Genomic DNA, 22,514 nt, shown 5'->3' with positions numbered 1-22,514 from the left:
CCTTTAATATTTGTATCGTCCTATCAGATTATCCATCTGTTTGAGGATGATAGGTAGTACTAAAATTCAATTGTTTACCCATAGCCTTTTGCAAACTTCCCAAAAACTTGGAAGTAAATGTGGAGTCCTGATCTGACACGATCAACCTCAAAGCCCTATGAAGGTGAACTATCTCTCTCACATAGAGATCTGCGTACTGGTCAACTGTATAAGTCATCCTCACTAGTAAGAAGTGAGCTGATTTGGTGTATCGATCCATGATAACCCACACTGAATCATGTTGACCCATGATCTAGGGTAACCCTACCACGAAATCCATCGTGATGTCGTCCAATTTCCACTATGGGATGTCTAGAGGTTGTAATAGCCCTACTCGTCTCTGATGCTCAACCTTGTTCTGTTGACATGTCAAGCACTTAGCCACATATTCTGTCACATCCCTCTTCATCCCAGGTCACCAATATAGCGATCTCACATCCTGATACATCTTTGTGGTGTCTGGATGCAAAAAGTAAGGGGTAGTATGAGATTCATCCAGAATCTTCCGTCTGATAACAGTGTCCATCGGAACACATAAATGACCTTTGTTTCTTAACAAACCTATATCTGAAACTACATAGTCCCTAGCCACTCTGGCTAGAACATCCCCTCTGATCTTTTTCAATTGTGGATCACCCGACTGACTTTCCTTTATCCTCTCCAATAGTGTAGACTATAGCGTGATGTTGGCCAACTGGCCCACCAGCAACTCTACCCAGCTCTGGTCATATCCTCTGCCAACTCCTTAGATATGTGTCTCGCACTGTATAACTTTCTTGGACCCTTCCGACTTAAGGCATCTGCCACCACGTTGGCCTTTCCAGGGCAATACAGGATTTTAAAGTCATAATCCTTCATCAACTCCAACCAACGCCTCTGTCTCATGTTCAGGTCTTTCTGTGTGAAGAAGTACTTCAGGCTCTTATGGTCAGTATATATCTCACACTTCTTCCCATAAAGGTAATGCATCCATATCTTTAATGCAAATACCACCGCTGCTAATTCTAGATCATGAGTGGGGTATCTCTATTCATACTCTTTCAACTGACGTGATGCATAGTCAATCATCTTCCTCGCCTGCATAAGAACACAACCTAAACCCTGTCTTGAGGCATCACAGTACACCACGAACTTCTCCTAATTTGTTGAAAGACTCAGAACTAGAGCTGTGATCAATCGTTGCTTCGACTCTTGGAAGTTATTCTCACAATTATCTGACCATGCAAACTTTTGGCTCTTGCGTGTCAGTTCAGTCAATAGGGTAGCAATCCTTGAGAACCCTTCCAAAAAATGCCTGTAGTAACCTGCCAATCCAAGGAAACTTATGATCTCTAAGGTGTTCCTTGGCCTTGGCCAATCTCTGACTGCCTCAACCTTAGCTGGGTCCACCTTGATCCCATCCCTACTGACAATATGACCAAGCAAAGTTATCTGCGGTAATTAGAACTCACATTTCTTGAACTTCAAAAATAGTCTATGTTCCCTTAGCCTTTGTAGAACCAATCTGAGATGATGTTCATGTTCTAACTCTGACTAAGAATAGATCAGAATATCGTCAATGAAAATGATCACAAACTGATCCAGATAATCTTTGAACACCCTGTTCATCAGATCCATAAAAGCAGTTGGGGCATTAGTCAACCAAAATGATATGACTAAGAACTCATAATTCCCATACCTGGTAGGAAAAGCAGTCTTCAGTATATCTCCCTCCTTGATCCTCAACTGGTGATAACTAGATCGAAGATCTATCTTTGAGAATACTGTCTTACCTTGCAACTGATCAAACAGGTCATCTATCCTTGGCAGAGGATACTTGTTCTTGATTGTTAACTTGTTTAGTTCCTTGTAGTCAATGCACATCCTCAAAGAATCATCCTTCTTCTTTACAAATAGGACTGGTGCACCCCATGGTGAGAAACTGGGTCTAATAAAACCCAAGTCTAACAGTTCCTGCAGCTCTACCTTTAGTTCTTTTAACTTTGCTGGGGACATTTTGTATGTCGCCCTAGACAATGGCTCTGTCCCTGGTGCCAGTTCAATAACAAACTCTATCTCTTTATGTGGCAGCAACCTTGTCAAATCCTCTGGAAACACATCTAGAAAATCACAGACTAATCTAGTCTACTCTGGTCCCACTGGCACGACCTGAGTGGTATCTACCGCACTAGCTAGGAATCCTATGCAACCATCTTGCAATAGATCTCTAGCCCTCAAAACAGATATCATAGGTACATGGGGTCTATGCACAGTGCCAACAAATACAAAGGGATCCTCTCCCTTAGGCTCAAAGGTTACCATCTTCCTTCTGCAGTCTATGGTTGCCCTATACTTCACTAACGAGTCCATACCCAGAATCATATCAAAGTCGGTCATAACAAACTCTATCAAATCAACTGACAATTCTTTGCCCTCCATTGTCACTTGCAATGATCTGACCCATCTCATAGATACTACTAACTCCCCAGTGGGCAATAAGGTCCTGAACCCCACAGCATAATAATCACATGGCCTACAAAGTCTATCAATAATTCTACTAGCAACAAAGAATGTGTAGCACCAGAATCAATTAAAACATCATAAGGGGTTCCAGCACTAAAAATCTGACCTATGACTACCGAGGGACAAGCCTCAGCTGCTGCCTGTGTCAATGTGAACACTCGAGCTGTGGTCGACCTGTCCGCCTTCCTTGGTTCTTCCTTTCTTGCTTTCGGGCAATCTTTCTTTAAGTGCCCCACTATCCTGCACAAAAAGTAGGCCTTTGTCCGACACTCTCCTAAATGGCGCCTCTTACATCTGGCACACTCTAGAAAATCCTCCAGCCCTCATTGCCGCCCTGGCGGCCTATCTGAATACCACGTGGTCTCCTGTCAGGGTCTAGAGCTGGAAAGGCATCAAGAGTGTAACGACCCAAAATTACTAATAAGGCTTAAGGGTGATTAGTGTGCCGGGAGGGCATAATTGGAGGTTAAGAGAAGTAATGGTAAGAGAGTATGAATATGGTTACCGGATAAGCAGGTGCGCCCTGTTCGGCTGGTAAGGGCTTAATTGTAATTTTGGCCCGTTAGGGCATAAATGTGAATGTGTGTGATAAATTGTTGAGACCACATTATTATGTGGATAGATAGATAAATATATATATATATATATATGCGTGTACATGTGTGTGCACTTGTAACTATCGGCATGAGGTGATCCCAGGGAGCAAGTAGCGGGAAAAGTCACAACGGGGCTTAATAGTTGACTCTGGATAAGTCAGGGGTATTATAGGTATCGGGTAGTTATTTAGACTATCAGGTTATGAAAATAAATATATGGAGATATATTTGAGGTTAGGAAGTCTAGGTGGGAATATTGGGGAATTTTACCATTTTGCTCTCGGGGACGTTTCCGGCACCCCGAGGCACGGGATTGACTTCACGGGATAAAGGATGGACTTAGTTAAAACAGAAGCTAGTGGAAGGAAGATTAGACCACTTTCATTCTCTCTCCCTCTTCTCTCTCAAGGAACTAGAAAAAACACAAGGAAAACAGAGGAAACTTAGAGGATTTGGGTTGGGATTTCAAAGGGTTTCAGTGGGGATCTAAAAGCTTAGCTCAAGGATTATCCAAGGAACATTTAATCAAAGCCAAGGTGAGAATCAAACTATGTTTTTGAGGTTAGAAGCTCTGAGTTTTTCTGAGTAGTAAGATAATTATAACTTTGATGTTTAAGGTTGAATTGAAGCTAGAAACTTGGGAACTAGCTGGGATTCTGATTAGAGAAGGGGTTCAGCTGAAGAGGTAAACTTTAATATATGATTTAGAAGATTAAATTTGAGTTCTGTATGGTTGGTTTTAGTGTTTGATGTTCTTGAGTTTCAGAGATTGAAACATGGATTGCAATGGGTTTTAGGTTGGGTTTCCTATTGAATTATGATGTTAAAGTTGTCTTAAAAGTGTTGGGAATGATTGATATTGAAATAGGGAGCTTTGGGATGATTTTGGGTAAGTTTTGGAGGTTGGAAATGGTGGAAATTCTGGGCTCGAAGGGAAGGGCCGTGACTCTGTTCTAGAGCGCTGGGCCAGGAGGGCTCGGCCAAGGGTGAGCGCTGCGGCGCCCAAGGCAAGAGCCATGGCGCGTGTCTTCTTTCAGGGAGGGCCTTGGTTCTGTTTTAAGGGCAGGGCTGCGGCTAACCTTTAGGGGCCGCAGCCCTTAGACGTATACTTGAACTTTCAAGGTTTTAAAGTACGGGGATCGAGCCTAGGGTGCTCGGGATCAATCCCACCACTGTGCTTGGTGGGATTCGACTTCCCGGAAGCTAGTTTTGTACATGAAAACCTATATTTGAATATTAATGGAATCCAGTATCTTGGTTGTGACTAGGTGATAAGCTAGGGCTCGGGAGATGGATCATGCTTGGGGGTCGTCCTTTCTAATTAAAGCACTTGGAATCAAGGTAAGAAAACTGCACCTGTGTAGGTGGATAGGTTGGGACTAAGTGTTCCCTATATTTGTTTCTATTGCTATGTGCATATGTTGGGACTAAGAGTTCCCTATAATTATATGAATGTCATGAGGTGGTATTATGCCACTGGGACATGTGATAAGCGACCTAAGGGTGCTGAAATCAACACTTGCGCACATGGCGCGGCTCGGACACTGGTATCCAATGATAGCTTATTAATCATTGAGCTCGGTTAAGCTGGCCGGAGTCAGTGGGTATGTCACTAAGCTTGGCCTAAGCGAGCCAAGGACAGTAAATTAAACAGAGGGTACGGCCTGTGGGCATTAACCCTAGTTATTACTTGGTATAGGTTCTATTGTTGATTATGGTGTATGACTTGATGAGTACCTGGAGTTAAATTATTGGTTATTGGCCTGTGTGCTGCCTTGAATGTATTTTATGGTGTGCTGGTAACTGATTAATGCCTTGTGATTATTTGGATTATGCTCAACAAACTGTTTAGCTGCTATTACTGTTATATTATGATGTTATGTTTTCTTGTTGGGCCTCGACTCACGGGTGCTATGTGGTGCAGGTAATGCTAGTTGGCCATGGGTTGGAGAGCTCTGGGGGCGAGGTGTACATTGTTAGCTACTCGGCCACCACGATCGAGGGATTGTACAGGGACGGGAACCTAAACTATGAATTTTGCCATTAGAGTGGCTTAGTTATTTATTTGTTAACAAGAATTTTATATTTACGTTATTTAAACCTTGTTTTGGGATCCCATGTGTCAAACATGTGTTTTAGTAAAACTTAATCGTTTATAACCAAAATTCTTTTTAACCTAACTTGCTTACATCATTAGTTACACATTTTAAATCAAATGACTTGACTAGCAAGTCTTGCACTATTCAAACACAGTGTAACGGTCTTGGTTATCCAGGGCGTTACAAAGAGCCTTCCTTTTTAAATCACTGGGGCCTTTGCTCCTACCTGAACTCATAAATGGAGGTCCCTTCCTCCTAATGTCTCTGCTAGCCGTATTCTCACACTAGATTTTGTTTTCTGTGCTCTTAGCTGTGAGCGCCTTCTCAATGACGTGTGCATAAGTAGTCACTCTTGGCATAATAGTGTTACGAACGTCCCGGGCTATCATAGGCTGTATCCCTTGGAGAAACCTCTCCCTTCTAGTCACATCAGTGGGCACCAGTTCCCCAAAAAACATTGCCAATCTGTCAAACTTCAAAGCATAATCAGTCACTGACATATAGCCCTGAAGTAACCTGTTGAACTCTTCATCTTTTGCAGCCTTGATGGCATCATTGTAATACTTTTCATTAAATAAAGTTCAAAACTCTTCCCAATCCAGGGTATTAACGTTTCTGGTATGGGATATCACCTCCCACCAAATTCGGGCATCCTTTCAAAACATGTATGTGGCACATGTCACCCTCTCATTACCAACCACCCTCATAAAATCTAGGATGGTGGTAACCATGCCCATCCACTGTTCGACCTTAGCCTGATCTGTGCTGCCCTCAAAGACTGGAGGGTGTTATTTCCTGAACCTTTCATAAAGAGGTTCCCATCTGTTCCCAGCCTCTGGCGGCTGTATTACTATTGGCACCATCACAGGTGGTACATTTGGCAAAATTTTCCCTACAAGAACCTGTTGTTGTCTCAGGAGGTAGATTTCTTCTTCTTGCCTCAATAACCTAGCTTGCAAATCAGCAAGCACTTGCTGCCAGTTCTCAAGAGCTGGCAAAGGGGTCTGACCTTGATTATCATTCTAACTCTGTCTGTCATTCTGGCCCTGATCTTCCTGGCCAGTTGATGACTCTATCTACCTTAGAAGCATACTTCCAAGCTTATACCTTGCTGCAATAATCAATTCGGCTAGTTAGGTAGTAATAACTAAACCTCTTTTCACCTCACAGTCCAAGACCAAACAAATAATTATTCACATTCAACAGTCATGCTAATAAGCATGTTGATTCATATTCATATACAAGCATGGTGCTAATAAGCACATCTTGACATTCATAACCAAATAACAATATTAATAAACATTTTATAGCATACATGTATATATGACAACGCTAATGAGCGTGTCTTGACCTACATGTTCATATAACAACGCAAATGAGTGTTTCCTTTGCATTCCTTTGCATCCTTATCAATCATGCAACAATCAAAGGCCAAGCCCTATGAGAATATCTCATGCTACCTAATAAGGCAAGCAAATAAGACATTTATATCTTATTTAAGCAGTTAAACACATAACCATGTAAATAGTTACCCAAACCCTGAGTGAAGCTTGTCTTTAGTGGCGAGTGTACATGCCCGGCCTGTCTCCAGGAACCCTTAACCTTGGCACGCTCTGATACCAAATTGTAATGCCTTAGATAACCAAGATCGTTACACTGTGTATTTTAAATAGTGCTAGACTCGCAAAATGAGTCATTTGGCCATAAACATGTACTAAACGTCATTAACGGTTTAGGGTTAAAAATTTCAGTCAAAATGAATTGTTATTTAGTTAAAATGTTAAGTTATACATGGGATCCCATAATAAACATTTACAAAGTTGTTTACAGTTTCAAAAGGGTAATTACAACTCAAAAGTTACAATTAGACGACCTAATTGGCAAAAATAGGGTTTAACCCTAGTCCCTCTAAGAAACCCTAGCCTTGGTGGTCGAGCAGTCGCATATGTACATGTCACCACTGAAGCTCTCCAACTCATGGCTAGTCCAGCTTCCCTTTCCCCTTACCTACACCACATAGCACTCGTGAACCAAGGCTTAGCAAGAAAACTTAAACATGCTCATAAGCAATGAATAATACGTTACCAAACCATAATAAGCACGCCTAGCAGTAATAACCCTACTCATGCATGCATACCGTTCATATAAATGACTACAATGTCATATGGGACCAACTGCCATAATTAGTTAATTTATGAATCATACCAGGGCCCATTGCCCAAAATACATGATTGATGAATCATACTGGGGCTCAACGCCCTAGGATTAGAGTCTAATAAGTCACCCCGGGGCCCATGCCCTAGCCTCTGTGTAACTAGCCTTGGAGCTGACCCAGCGTACCTTGCCCTGAACTTTCCACGACCATTGGGTCGGACAAGCGTATGATGCGCTCCTGATTAGGCTTAACCATGTTGACCAGCGCTCAGCATATTATTGTCGCCCTTGACTTATAAGTCAATGCTTTTTGACCAGTGTTATTGCCGTCCTTGACTCATAAGTCAAGTCTTTCTCAATTAGATAATGCTAACAGACATTCATTATATAACAAATATCCAGATACAGAGCATTCAACATGCTTAATAAATCAATCATAGGCATAATCATAATCATGCAAATTTATAGGGGCCCAAGCCCTAATCAAATCTATATTCAACATTCGGGCCAAGCCTTAATCATGCACATAACGTATTGTGTAACGACCCAAAATCACGAATAAGGCTTAAGGGCCTTGATTAGTGTGTCGGGATGGCATAATTGGTTTATGTGTGAATTTATTAAGTTAACGCGTGATTATATGATAAGCATGCTTGTATAGTTATATGAATGTAAATGTGATTATATGTTATATTTATGAGAACCACATTATTATGTGGGTAAATCTACAGCATGCGACTTGAGGCGATCCTAGGGAGCTAGTTAGTGGGAAAGTCATAATGGGGCTTAATACTTGACTTGGGGAAAGTCAAGGGGTATCTCAGGTATTGGATGCTTATTTAGGTTATCGGGTTATGGAAATAAATAATTGGAGATATATTTGAGGTTAGGAAGCCTAGGTGGGAATACTGGGGAAATTTTACCATTTTGCCCTCGGGGACGTTTCCGGCACCCCGAGCCTCGGGATTAACTTAATTGCTTAAGGATAGACTAAAGAAACCTTAGAAAATAGTAGAACACAAGTTAAACTGACCCCTCCCTCTTTCTCCCTTTCTCTCTCAAAGAACACTACATAAAACTTAGAAGAACTTAGCTGGGAATTCAGTGGATTGAGCTGAAGTTTTGGAGGATTAATCTAGTGTTCAACTAAGGACTTCGAACAGAATTAAGGTAAGGTAAAAGCTTTATGCATGGTGGTTAAATTCTGTGTTTATGGCTGAGTTTTGAGGTGTTATGGATTTTGACATTGAAGGATTGAATTGAAGCTTGGAACCTAGGAGTTAGCTCAGAAATCTTTTAGAGAGCTGGTTCATCAAAGAAGGTAAGCTCGAATTTATGGTTTAATGGCTAAAATTTAGTGTTTCCTTGACTGGTTTTGATGTTTTTAAACTTTTAAGTTTCAGAGATTGAAGTGAGATTTTGGTGAGTTTCTAGGCTAGGTTTTTGCTGGGTTGTGTTGTTGGAATTGTGTTAGAAGCTTTGTGATAATTGAGTTGTGGAATTGGGATAGTTTTGGATGGTTTTGAGTGAGGTTTGAGAGACAAAAATGGATGTTTTTTCTAGGTTTGAAGGGGTCGGGCCGCGACATAGTTCTTGGTGAGCTGCGGCCCTCTGAAGTTGATGGATGTTGGAGATGGAGGGAGGGCCGCGGCATGGTCTATGTAGGGTCGCGGCCCGTGTTTGGTTTTGAGCCTAGATGGGCTCTGTTTGGGGGCTATGCCGCGGCATGGGAGGCTTGAGCCGTGGCCCTTCAGGAAATTAGGAGTTTTTGGATTTTAAGCATGTGAATTTAACCTAGGATGCTCGGGATTGAATCTACTACTGTGTTTAGTGGAATTCGATGTTCCGGAGACAAGAACCTTATTTAGAGGCCTTTTTACAATTATTAATGGTATCCCTTACCTTGGTTGTGACTAGGTATAAGCTTGGGGCTCGGGAAATGGATCGTGCTCAAGAGGCATTTTGCATAACCAGTACATTTGGAAACTAAAGGTAAGAAAACTGCACCCGGTTGTGGATTTATAGTAGGACTAAGGGTTCCTTGCTTTGTATGCTTTAAGAAGGATGGTATTGTGCCATGAAAATAGTAAACAAATGACCTAAGAGTGTTGAAGTTTACATTAGCACACAGGGCGCGACTCGGCCACTAGTAGCTGGGGACAGCTTACTATGCACTGAGCTCGGTTTAAGCGGGTCGGAGTCAGTGGGGGTAAACAGAGGGTGTGACCTAAGGTGTCGACCTTGATTATCATGTGATTTGATTGTTATTATTGATTGGTGGATTTTTCATACTGAATAGCTGAGTGTTGATTGGCTGAATCTTTGGTTGTATCTACGTGCTATGTGATTAATGTGGTATGTTAAGTGTATGATCATGCTTAAAGGGTTATTCAATTGTTATTATTGTTTGTTATATAATGTTATGTTTTCTTGCTGGGCCTTGGCTCATAGGTGCTTCATGGTGCAGGTAAAGGCAAGGGCAAGCTTGATCAGCTCTGATTCAGAGAGCTCTGAGAGCATAATGTACATGATCAGCTTCTCAGCCGCCACGGTTGAAGGGGAGACAGGAACAGAAGAACCATAAACGTCTGTTTTTCCCTTAGAGTGGCTAGTGGTTGTTTGAACTCTGGAAATTTTGTAACCTGTCTTTTAAATGTTGTTCCTTTTTGGGATCCCATGTGTAAAAATGTTTAGTTATATGAAATGTATCTTTTGAGACCAAAATCTTTTAACCCTAGAACATTAATGGTTTCAGTGACACATTTTTAACTAAATGACTTGATTAGCAAGTCTTGCACCTTCATAAGTACACAGTGTAGCGGTCTTGGCTATCCAGGGCGTTACATATTGGGTTCAGTTTTCTTACCTCAAGTCCGAGCATAATGTAGATTAAGAATGACCTCGAGCATGATCCTGATTGCAATCCCCTAGCAATAACCTAGTCACAAACAAGTATGGAATCCCATCAATAACGAGCAAATAAAGGCTTCCAGGCCGAGCCTAGCCTTCGAGACATCGAATTATACCAAATCGGGAAGTAGGATTGATCCTAAGCCCTTAGGTTTGAGTTCCTGCACTCCTTAAGCGCCGCGGCCCAAACATTTGAGCTACAACCCGCCCCAAGTCAGAGAGCCCAAGGCTCTCCCCTGTTTCCACCCGCAGCGCGGTGCGCCTTAACAAGCGCCACGACTCAAATGGCCCAAAGGCACCTGCTTCTCCATGCGTCCAAAAGAGTCGCAGCCCCCCAAGAACAGGGTCACGACTCGACATGAAAATTCTATTTTTTCTCCATTTTCCTCAAGCCAAATCCCTCCAGAAACCTATCCAAACATAGCCAAATCCCAAAAACAAAGTTCCTAATCAGCTCAGCAGCTCAAAACCATCAAAATTCAAGTTACAAATGAATCAAAACTCATCAAAACCATAAAATCCAATCAAAGCTTAAGAACTCAAAAACTCTGAACTTAAAGCTTAGATTTCCTCTGATTAAGTTGTTTTCCCTACTAAATCCTCAGGCTATCAATCTTCTAATCTTCCCTAGAATCGTTATTACTCTAACACCACTTGAATCCGAGCTCTAAAACTCGAGTTTCCTTCAAAAATGCTAACGAGCATCAAAAAGAGAGAACGTGAGAGAGAAGAGAGAGTTGAATGTGTCTTCTATATCTGTCAAGTTACTTCAAGCTCAAGTAACCTTAAGTAAATCCCAAGGCTTGAGGTACCCAAAAACGTCCCCAGGGGTAAAATAGTCAAAATTCCCAGAATTCCCTCCTAATCTCACTAACTCCGAATATATCCTCAAATATGTATTCATATTACCCAATATCCCGGTAATGTGCTCAATACTCAAAATACCCCTTGACTCACCCCAAGTAAAGTATTGGCCCCATTGTAACTTTCCTGCTAACTTGCTTCCTAGACTTTCCTTGTGCCGAGTAACCTGTTGTACCCTGAAATCAGCACGAGTTCAATTACTCAGCTCAAGTACAGCTAGGAAATGAATATGTGGAAAAATATCCAAGTAGAATATATGGCTAAGAGTGATGTGAACAACTCGAGTATGGGAGCTGGATAACACGATACACAGGTTATTATCAGACCGCCTCTCACGATAATAATTGAGTTCGAGACTTATAATAACTAGATCCAACTTTGGGTGCTCTGAGCTTACTACGAGCTAGGGTTTAGATATTCGTTGAACACGAGCTCGGGTGAGATATTCAGCTCGAGGAAACTTGAACATAATGCATACTGAAGGATCCCAAGAGATTCATAGACTCCTTATACGCTCATTAATGGCCAGGCTGTATCACATATCTATCATTTATTATCCGAGATAGCAGGAGTATATTCTATCCTGTTATCAAATCATATCTCAATTTAAATGAGAATAATCTGTATTAAATAGATTCCTTATTTATTCACTCAGTTACCCAAACTTGTCCACTAAATTTCCCTATAAATACTAGGAATAATGGATAGGGAAGGGGATGACCATACCAAAACTCTGCAGAAATTGAGAGAGAAAAGTAATAATACTGACTCGTGGACTGGGTGGATTTTAACCACTAAACCACATAAAAGTTGTGTGTGTTCGAGAGAGTGTTTATTATTTCATTACGGTGTATAATTTAGCACTAATCTACACGTTTAATTTCTCAATATACTGTTGGCGAAAATCCACATCAACAGTTTGGCGCTTTCATTGAGAGGAAATTAGTGCTTCACAAGTTTCAGTCGACATTCATCATGGTGCTCACTTAATTGATGCATGATAATGAAATGGAATAGCCTGGTGGGTAGGAGGCCCAGCATAATGCTGCTCCCAATGAAAGGGGCCCAGATGTTCAACAACGCCATGGGAAACAACTTGTGGGTCAGGACGACGTTGGGAGTTCGGCGTCACTCCCACCAAATCCTAATCCAGGATTGTTGATTGTTGTCGAGATGGAAAACACCTAGTTAAGGAGCCATCTCGCTAGGGAAAATAGGCAGATTGAAGAGGTCTTGTCTCGGTTACTTCCTCTTACAACCGATGTTAATGTCGGAAAGAGGCAAAGTGAGTCTCATAAGTCCCATAGGAATAACAGGTCTAAACTGAGTCGTTCTATCAGAACCGCCACTACGAGTTCTGCGCCTACAGAGCAAAATCACAATGTCAGTCGGTCGATCAGGATTACGACTCCCTACTCTGTGCCTTCTTCACAGATTCCCAGAAATGCCCACAACAACATGCGGGGAGGGGCTGGGACAAGCTCACAAAGGCAAAGTGCTCCAACAAATCCTCCTGTCCCATGGTCAGAGCCCCAGGCACATAGAACTAGGGGCGTTGGAATGGAGCCGAGGCATGCTAGTTTAGTTCGTCCTGATGGAATGAGGATAGCCTCAACAATAATTCATCCTCGGTCATCAGTAAGGCATCCAACACCACCTTGCCCAAAATGAGATGCTCCAGCTTGTGGGAACAGTAGGAGAAATCCCCTGCTGTCAGTAAATACTTACGCCCCACAAACACATGCTGAGAACCTAGGTCCTCGATCTCAACCGCAAGTTTTAAGTTTTGCAAATGGAAGTTACTGGACTGAGAGTCGGCGTGAAGGCAGGTCCAAGAGCAACCTGGGAAATCACTTGAGTTCAACACAAAGTCATCGATCAGATCCACAACTCGACCTGCGCAATCATTTGAACTCACAAAGAAGGTATCCAGCTCAGAACGAGGATGTTAGCTATACTCGACATGAGGGAGGCCTGTCCATTGTACACGAAAATGGGAATATCCCGCCTAACCAAGCTTGAACTTGGAGGGACAACAGCCCATCAAACGTGTATATTAGGATGGGAGCTGCTGAACAGCCCCCTGCTAACCTAGGGACTGAGGACTAAACCCTTGAATGACTGACTTTGATGGAAGAGCAAATGAAAAGACTCTTATCTGGAAAGGGAAATGGAAATTGCGACTTAGATGAGGAGCTTGAACCTTTTGCTCCAAACATCGCAGCGACTACATATCCTATTGGCTTTAGGATGCCACACATGCCAGCATTTGATGGAAACGCAGATCCGTTGGATCACCTTAGGATGTTTAACACAATTATGATGGCCCACAATTTCGGGCTCGATCTAAGATGTATCCTGTTCCCTGCAACTCTGGTCGGACCTGCCAGATAGTGGTTTAAACAATACAAGAACCATTCGATAAACTCATGGAAGAAATTTTCTTTCGAATTTAAAAGAGCATTCCAAGCTTCACAGGCAGCTCGTGTTGAAATACTATAATATGTATATGTATACGTAAATTGGCCAATGTAAAGCAGCAACCTAGTGAAACACTGAAAGCATACCTGAGTAGATTTGCCGATGTTACAGCTCAAGCTAGGGACGTTGATGATAGCTTCAAGCTCCTGGCAATAAGAACGGGAATCCTGGTGGGAGGCGATCTGTGGCAAGAAATCCAACAAAAAGGAGTTAAAAATGTAGATGAATTTTTGGCATGAGCTCAGGAGTGGATAAACCTTGAGGAGGTATGAGCTTCTGTCGCAGGAACCAGCCAGTCCCCTATCCAACCCATTGGAGCGGTGATGGATGTTGCAGCTAACGACTCAACCCGTTACCCAAAATAACCAAGGGGGAATAACAAGAGGAAGGGGAATGGTGAGGGCGACTAGAACGGGACGAAGAAGAACAAGTTTGTGGAGAAATTAAAGCCCATTTACGGCACCTACACCGACCTAACAGACACCCAAGAGTGTACCTTCCTGGCTAATTCTAATTGCCTTCCATGGAAGAAGCCAGAACCTTTAAGGCACTAGAAGGAGAAGATAGATCCTTCAAAGTTTTTCCAATTCCACAATGACATCGGTCATAACATTGATGATTGCCAAAAGCTGAAGGATGAAATTGAGACTCTCATTCGAGCTGGACCATTAGCCCATATGCCCGAAATCGAGTAGTTCCCAATCAACCTGCCGGGCAGAATCCTCAGCGAATTCCAGAAGCTCCAATAGGTCAACCTAGAGCTCAGAAGAATTAGGTAGACCCTCCCCCGATAGTAGGAGATATAGCCACTATTTTCGGAGGACCTCATTTGGCAGGCACGAGCAGCGGGGCCCAAAAGAGGTATATCAATGAGTTGAAAACTCATAACGGTGTGGAGTTTGTCCCAAAGTAGCGGTTATTGAAACAACATCGGTTAGAAAAACAACCAATAATTTTCACGGAAGAGGATGCTAGCAACATCCAATTCCCACACAATGATCCGCTAGTGGTAACTATGCAGCTCGCTAATTGAAGGGTGCGAAGAATACTGGTGGATGATGGAAGTTCCATAAATTTACTTTTCAGGTCCACCCTAAAAAAGATGGGATTGTCTGTAACCGATTTGAAAGCGACCTCAATGACTCTGTACGAGTTTTCAAGTGAAGGAGCAATGGCCATAGGGATGATCGGACTGGTCATGACATTGGGAGAAGAGTCATGAACTGTCTCTAAAATACTCGAGTTCATGGTAATCGATTGTCCGGCCGCATATAACGCAATTTTGGGCCGACCTGCACTGATGGCATTTGAAGCCATCACTTCAATTTGACACCTGGCAATGAAATTCCACCCAACCTCAGGGATATGCATAGGAAGAGGAGACCAGCTCGTCGCCAGAGAATGTTATAGCATTTCTATGAAGGGAAAATCACAACACGGGCAGCAGGCAATGGTCATAAATGAGGGAGGAGAGGAGTCCCAGGGAGTGGAAGTCACCCGTGGGACGGAAGAACCTCGAGAAGAAGATGGTGAGGTTGCCCAACAAGATGATATCGATCCACAGGTAGGTGAAGACATGGCTAAGCTTAAAGCAATGGAAGAGATCTAGGAAATAAACATCGACCCGAAAGAACCTTCAAGAGTTGTAAAAATTGGGAAAAATCTTGAAGTTGAAAGGAAGAAAGAGCTGGTCGAGTTTCTACGGAAGAACCTGGATGTTTTCCCCTAGTCGCATGAGGATATGGTGGGAATCAGTCCGAGTATAATAATGCATACTTTAAACTTGGACAAGAGTGTGCCTGTAAAGTCCCAAAAATGGAGGCTTTTAGGGACAGTACGAGTTGAAGCGTTAGAAGAAGAAGTAGCTCGCCTACTAAAATGCGGGTTTATCAGAGAAGCAAAATACTCGATCTTGGTTGCTAACCCCGTACTGGTCCCAAAGCCAAACAGGAAGTGGAGAACCTGTATTGATTTCTCCGACCTCAACAAGGCTTGTCCCAAGGATTGTTTCTTATTACCAAGAATTGATCAGTTGGTAGACGCCACGGCCGATCACGAGCTCATGTCTTTCATGGACACGTATTCTGGATATAACCAGATCCCGATGAACCCTGCGGATCAAGAGCATACTAGTATCATGACTGAGCATAACGTATCTTGCTACAAAGTTATGCCATTCGGGCTGAAAAACTCCGGGGCTACATACCAACAGTTGGTCAACAAGATGTTTGAAAACCAGATCGGGAGAAACATGGAGGTGTATGTCGATGATATGCTCATCAAATCAAAGACTGCCAATAACCATGTATCTGACCTGGAAGAATGTTTTGGCATACTGAGAAAGTACGACATGAAGCTGAATCCCCAGAAGTGCATTTTCGGAGTTGCATCAGGAAAGTTTCTAGGGTTTATAGTTAACACAAGGGGGATAGAAGCAAATCCAAAAAATAAATCAGGTCGCTACTAGAAATTCCTTCGCCCAGGTTGCGTAAAGAAGTACAAAGCCTGACTGGAAAGGTGGCGACTCTAAACCGCTTCATTTCAAAATCCATTGACAAGTGTCTACCATTCTACAACTTGCTCAACGGAAGCAAGAAATTTGAGTGGATTGAGGAATGCGAACAAGCATTTCATGATCTGAAAATGAATCTAGTTGAACCCCCCCTCCCCCGTACTATCAAAATTGACGTCTGGAGAGTGTCTGTTTCTTTACCTGGTCGTGACAGAGAATGCAGTCAGTGTTGTGTTAGTTCGAGAAGAAAACTAGGAGTAGAAACTCGTATATTATGTAAGTAAGAGGCTTCTCAGAGCTGAATCACGGTACCCAGTGATAGAGAAGCTTGCATTCTGTCTCATTTTGTCTTCAAGGAAGCTCAGGCTATACTTCCAGTCCCATTCTATTAACATCTTAACTGACAAACCTTCAAGGCAGGTGTTGCAAAAGCTTGAAACGTCGAGATGTCTATTAAAATGGGCCATCTAACTTAGCTAGTTCGAGATATTATACATGCCATGAACAGCAATCAAGAGTCAAGCCCTTGCTGACTTTGTGGCTAAGTGCACTAGTTTTAAAGACGAGCTGATAAAGGAGCCATTGCAAGAATTATGGAAAATCTTTGTTGATGGATCGTCAGATGAGAACGGATCGGGAGCTAGGATAATCTTAATCTCACCTGAAGGACATCAGTTCCATACAGCTCTCAGGTTTGGATTTGAAGCATCAAACAAGGAAGCGGAGTATGAGGCCTTATTGGCAAGGCTGAGGGTGGCGAAATAGCAGAAGGAGAAAGCCATCCAATGCTATAATGATTCCCAGCTCGTGGTAAATCAGAAATTGGGGGAATACCAAGCTCGAGGCATCAAGATGGTGGCCTACCTGGCTAAGGTAAAGGGCGAGTTGTTTGAGTTTGAGCTTAGCTCCGTTGAGCAAATACCCCTCGAGCAGAATTCCAAAGCTAATGCTCTGACTCGACTCGCAACCACCAAAGAAGCTAAAACATTGAATGTAGTTCTGATGGAGTTCTTGGAAAGCCCGAGTGCAACGGGAGAAACAATGGAAGTCTGAATGATTGACATAAGAACGACCTGGATGACTCCTATAATGGAGTACCTCACGACCGAAAAGCTACTTGATGACAGGAAAGACGCGAGAAAACTACTTTATCAAGCTCCACGGTATGTAATTGTTGAGGGAATCCCATATTAACAAGGATATTCATTGCCCCTCCTATGATGTGTTCTACCTGAGGAAGAAAAAACTATTTTACAAGAAATACACGAAGGCTTCTACAGAGATCAAGTTGGGGGGCAAAACTGTAATGACCCAAAATCACTAATGTGGCTTAAGAGCCTTGATTAGTGTGTCGGGAGGGCATAATTGGTTTATGTGTGAAATTTAATGATTTAATGCATGATTATATGATAAGCATGCTTGTATGATAATATGAATGTAAATGTGGTTAAATGTTGTATCTGTGAGAACCACATTATTATGTGGGTAAATCTGCAGCGTGCGACTTGAGGCGATCCTAAGGAGCTAGTTAGCGGGAAGTCACAACAGGGGCTTAATGTTTGACTTTGGTCAAGACAGGGGTATTTAAGGAATCGGGTGGTTATTTAGACTATCGGGTTATGGAAATAAATATATGGAGATATATTTGAGGTTAGGAAGCTTAAGCGGGAATTTTGGGGAAATTTTACCATTTTTCCATGGGGACGTTTCCGGTACCCCGAGCCTTGGGATTAGCTTAATCACTTAAGGATAGACTTAAGAGGCTTTAGAAAGCAGTAGAACAAATTAGACCGATACTTTCCTCTTCCTCTCTTTCTCTCTCAAAGGAAAACACAGAACCTAGAAATTGTAGCTGAAATTCTGAGGATTGAAGCTAGAATTTAGAGGATAAGCTCAAGGGTTAATTGAGGATTCAATCAGGGACTAAGGTAAGGATTGACTTCCACTCTCTGTTGTTGAAATTCTGTGATTTTGGTTGTGTTCTAAGTGGTTTTTGGGTTTTGGATTTGAAGAATAAATTGAAGCTACAACCTTGGAAGTTAGCCCATAAATCTTTTGGAGGATTGATTCTGCAGTTAAGGTAAGCTTGAATTTATGGTTTAATGGCTGAATTTTGGTGTTTCCATGGCTGGTTTTTGTGTTCTTAGGTTAATAAGTTTCAGAGATTGAAATAGGTTTTTGATGGGTTTATAATATAGGTTTCAGCTGGGTTGTGTTGCTGGAATTGTGTGGGAAGGCTTTGGGTAATTAAGTTGTGGAGTTAGGGTAGTTTTGGAGGAGTTTGAGTGAGGTTTGAGAGTAAAAAATGGAGGTTTTTTTGGGCATGAAGGGATGGGCCGCGACTCTGTTCTAGAGCGTTGCGGTCCTACGAAGCAAAGGAGCCAGGGAGGCTCGGCCAAAAGGGAGCGTCGCGGTGCCACAGGCCAGGGCCACGACGCGTGTCTGCCTTCTGAGGGGCTTGGTTTCTGTTTCAGGGGCGGACCGCGGCTAGGTTTCAGGGGCCACAACCCTTAGGTGCATTCTTGATCTTTTAGGGATTTTAAGCGCGAGAACCTAACCTAGGGTGCTCGGGGTAAATTCCATCACCGTGTTTGGTGGAATTTGATGTCCCAGAAGCTAGCATTGTACCTAGAAACCTTTATTTGAATATTAATGGAATCCATTACCTTGGTTGTGACTAGGTGTTAAGCTAGGGCTCTGGAAGCGAGTCGTGCTCGAGAGTCAACGCTCGTAGTCAGTGAATGTGGAAATTAAAGGTAAGAAAACTGCACCCGGTTGTGTATTTGTAATGAGACTATGGGTTCCCTATTATGTATGCTCTGAAGGGATGTCATTATGCCATGTAAGCAGTAAACCACGGCCTAAGAGTGCCCAAGGTTACACTAGCACACAGGGCGCGACTCAGCCACTGGTAGCCGAGGACAGCTTATTATGCATTGAGCTCGGTTCAAGCGGGCCGGAGTCAGTGGAGTAAACAAAGGGTGCGGCCTAAGTTGTCGGCCTTGATTATCATGTAACTTGATCATTGTTAATGCTTAGATGCATCTTTGATTCTGAATACATGCTATTTGATTAATATGAGTGTTAAGAGTTTGATCATGCTTAAGGGATTATTAAACTGTTATGGTTGTCTGTGATGCATATTATGTTTTCTTGCTGGGCCTTGGCTCATGGGTGCTACGTGGTGTAGGTAAAGGCAAGGGCAAACTTGATTAGCCCTGACTTGGAAAACTCTGTGAGCTGAATGTACATGACCAGCTGCTCAGCCGCCACGGTTTAAGGGAAGACAGGAACAGGGGAACCAGAAAGGTCTGTTTTGCCTTAGAATGGCTAATAGTTGTTTAAACCTTGGAAATTTTTTAAATTGACTTTTGAACGCTGTTCCTTTTTGGGATCCCATGTATAAAATGTTTTGTTATATAGAATGTACACTTTTGAGACCAAAACCTTTTAACCCTAGCTCATTGGTGGTTTTTTAGTATCACGTTTTAACTAAATGACTTGATTTCAAGTCTTGCATTTTCATAAACACACAGTGTAGCGGTCTTGGCTAACCAGGGCGTTACAACTTGGTATCAGAGCGTCCTAGGTTTAAGGGTTCCTGTAATGACCCGGATTTTCTAATAAGGCTTAGGGCCTTGATTAGTGTGCCTGGAGGGCAATAAATGATTTAATATGTTAATATGTGGATTTATGTGAATATATGGTAATGATGCATCTTTAGTTGAGTTAAATGTGCATGTGGGCCCCGTCTGGATATTAGGGGTATAAATGCGATAAATGCTATATATATGTGATATGCCTGTGCAGCACGATCCGAGACAGTCCTGGGGAGCGGTTAGTTAGAAAGTCACAACAGGGTTGAGATTCGGACTCGGGGTGAGTCGAGGGGTAATTTGGGTACTAGGTGTGTTATGGGATTATCGGGATATGAAAATAAATATTTGGAGATATATTTGAGGATAGAATGTCTAGGAGGGGATATTGGGGAAATTTACCATTTTGCCCTCGGGGACGTTTTGGTACCCCGAGCCTTGAGGTAACCCTTTAGACTTAAGTTAAGTAAAACAAAAAGGAGGAATTACTTAGAAACTTTGGGAAACCGACAATAGCTTTCTTCCCCAGCTGAAGACAATTTTCATCTCTTTCTCTTTCATTCTCTAAGAAACAACTCAAGGGATTCTGGTGTAAGCTAGCTTAAGCAAGGAATTGGGCTGAGAAAACTTAGGAGTTTAAAGCTTGAGGATTGAGGATCAACTTTAGAGATTGAATTCAGCTAAGGTAAGCTCTAATTATGGGGATTATGTTGGGATTTCAGTTGTGTTTTTGGGTTATGCACGTGGGTAGAACTTCATCTGTTCTTGGGTGCCTTAGTTGAGTTTTGGAGCAGATTTTAATGGGGTTTTAATGTTCATATTGAGCTGGAATATGTGTGTTAATTATCTGTGTTTGTTAGGTAAGCTTTGAGAGAGTTAGCTTGAGGAAAAAGCAGGGAAGGTAATGGAAATTCTGGGTTTGGAGGTGAGGGCCGCGGCCCGTGTGCGCGCGCGGCTAAGAGAGGCCAAGGAGTTTATGCGTGCTGCGACGCTTGGTGCGCGCGCCGTGGCCCGTGTGGGTGACAGTGGGAAGCTAGCCTCTGTTTTGAGGCTAGCTGCGGCGCTTGTGGGTAGGGCCGCGGCTCTTAGTGCTAGTTTGTGTTTTTTTAAGGGTGTTTAGGTTTGGGAACTCAATGGTTAAGGCTCAGGATGGATTTTATCACCCGGATTGATAGAATTCAAGGTCCCGGAGGTTAGGCTTATGCCTCAAAGTTATTTATTGGGTTAGAACTTGATGGATGGATGTTGTTAATATGTTGTGACTAGGGTTTCGGAGAGGCTCAAGTTAGAGGACTGTGCTCAGGACATCGGTGCTCGGAGAGCTCGGGACTCAGGTAAGAAAACCTTGTTCCCATAGAGCTTGTATGCAGGGCTGAGCCCAGTGTGTTTGAATAAAACTGGTATGCAGGGTTGAGCCCATTGTGTTTGAACTGCGGGGCGTAGCCCTTTAACTGAATATGCTAGAATTCTATACTTGCTTGTTATGCTATGTATGCTATTATGTGAATGATCGGCAAGAGCCGGGAACGGTGTAGGCCGAGAATGGCGAAGGGTCGGGAATGGCGTTGGGCTCGTCAAGTGCAAGGCCGAGAACGGCAAGGGGCCGAGAGCAGCGTTGAGCACATGGGGTGCGAGCTGCCAGGGTGAGTCCCTAAAATGATACATGGGATATCCTCACGGTGTGGACCGCGAACCCAGGGCTTGGTAAACGCCTGGGACGGCTAAGCCGTATGTGTTTAGCCCATTGGTGGCATGTTTATATGTTTGATATATGTGTTGCATATGTTATCTGTTTGTGGGTTTTCTTGCTGGGCTTCAGCTCACAGATGCTCTGTGGTGCAGGTAAGGGTAAGGAGAAAGCCAACCGACCATGAGTGTAGCAGGCGTGAGGCAGCGTGTACATGTTGGGCCAGCCTGGCTGCCACAGCCAGAGGATTTTGGGAGATGTTTGTAAATAAACCTAGATTTTGTCGTTTAGTCGACTTGGTTCAGCTTATATGCTGTAGATGTTTCTAAATTGTATTTTGGGATCCCAAGTGTAAAAATTTTGAAATTCTCTATGGAAATTATTATTTCTAAAGTTTTTCCTCTGTTTATGGCTTAATTACACTATTTGACCTAAAACCTCGATTAGCGAGTTGTAAGCACGTTTTTAAACTCACTTAGTAACGACTCTAAGGAAGTAGGGCGTTACAACTTGGTATCAGAGCGAGCCAAGGTTGTTGGTTCTGGAGATTGACCGAACATGTACACATGTTGTTAGTGACAGGCTCAACTCAGGGTTGGTTGCTGTGAGTGCTAAAAATCTGGTACTTGTAGGAGACCCAAAACAAGTGCCAAAAGCCCCTCACATGCAGCTAAGGACCCGCGCACGCTGACCGCGCGACGCCCCTGCTCCGCGCGCGTGCACCGCGCGACGCCACTAGGATCCGCGCGCGGGGTGACCTCTCCCCAAGGGGCCTCGTCCCAAGGGCCACGCGTGCCTAGTGGCCTCGCCCCCAAGGGACCTCACCCAAGGGTCACGCATGCATAGTGTGGCCTCGCCCCCAAGGGCCTCGCCCAAGGGTCACGCATGCTTAGTGGCCTCGCCCCCAAGGGCATCGCCCAAGGGCCACGAACGTCTAATGGCCTCGCCCCCAAGGGACCTCACCCAAGGGTCACGCATGCATAGTGTGGCCTCGCCCCCAAGGGGCCTCACCCAGGGGTCACACATGCATAATTTGGCCTCGCCCCCAAGGGTCCTCACCCAAGGGTCACACAT

Source organism: Humulus lupulus, chromosome 1 (genome assembly GCF_963169125.1).
Source record: "Humulus lupulus chromosome 1, drHumLupu1.1, whole genome shotgun sequence".
NCBI lineage: Eukaryota > Viridiplantae > Streptophyta > Magnoliopsida > Rosales > Cannabaceae > Humulus > Humulus lupulus.
This window is presented reverse-complemented; position numbering follows the sequence as displayed.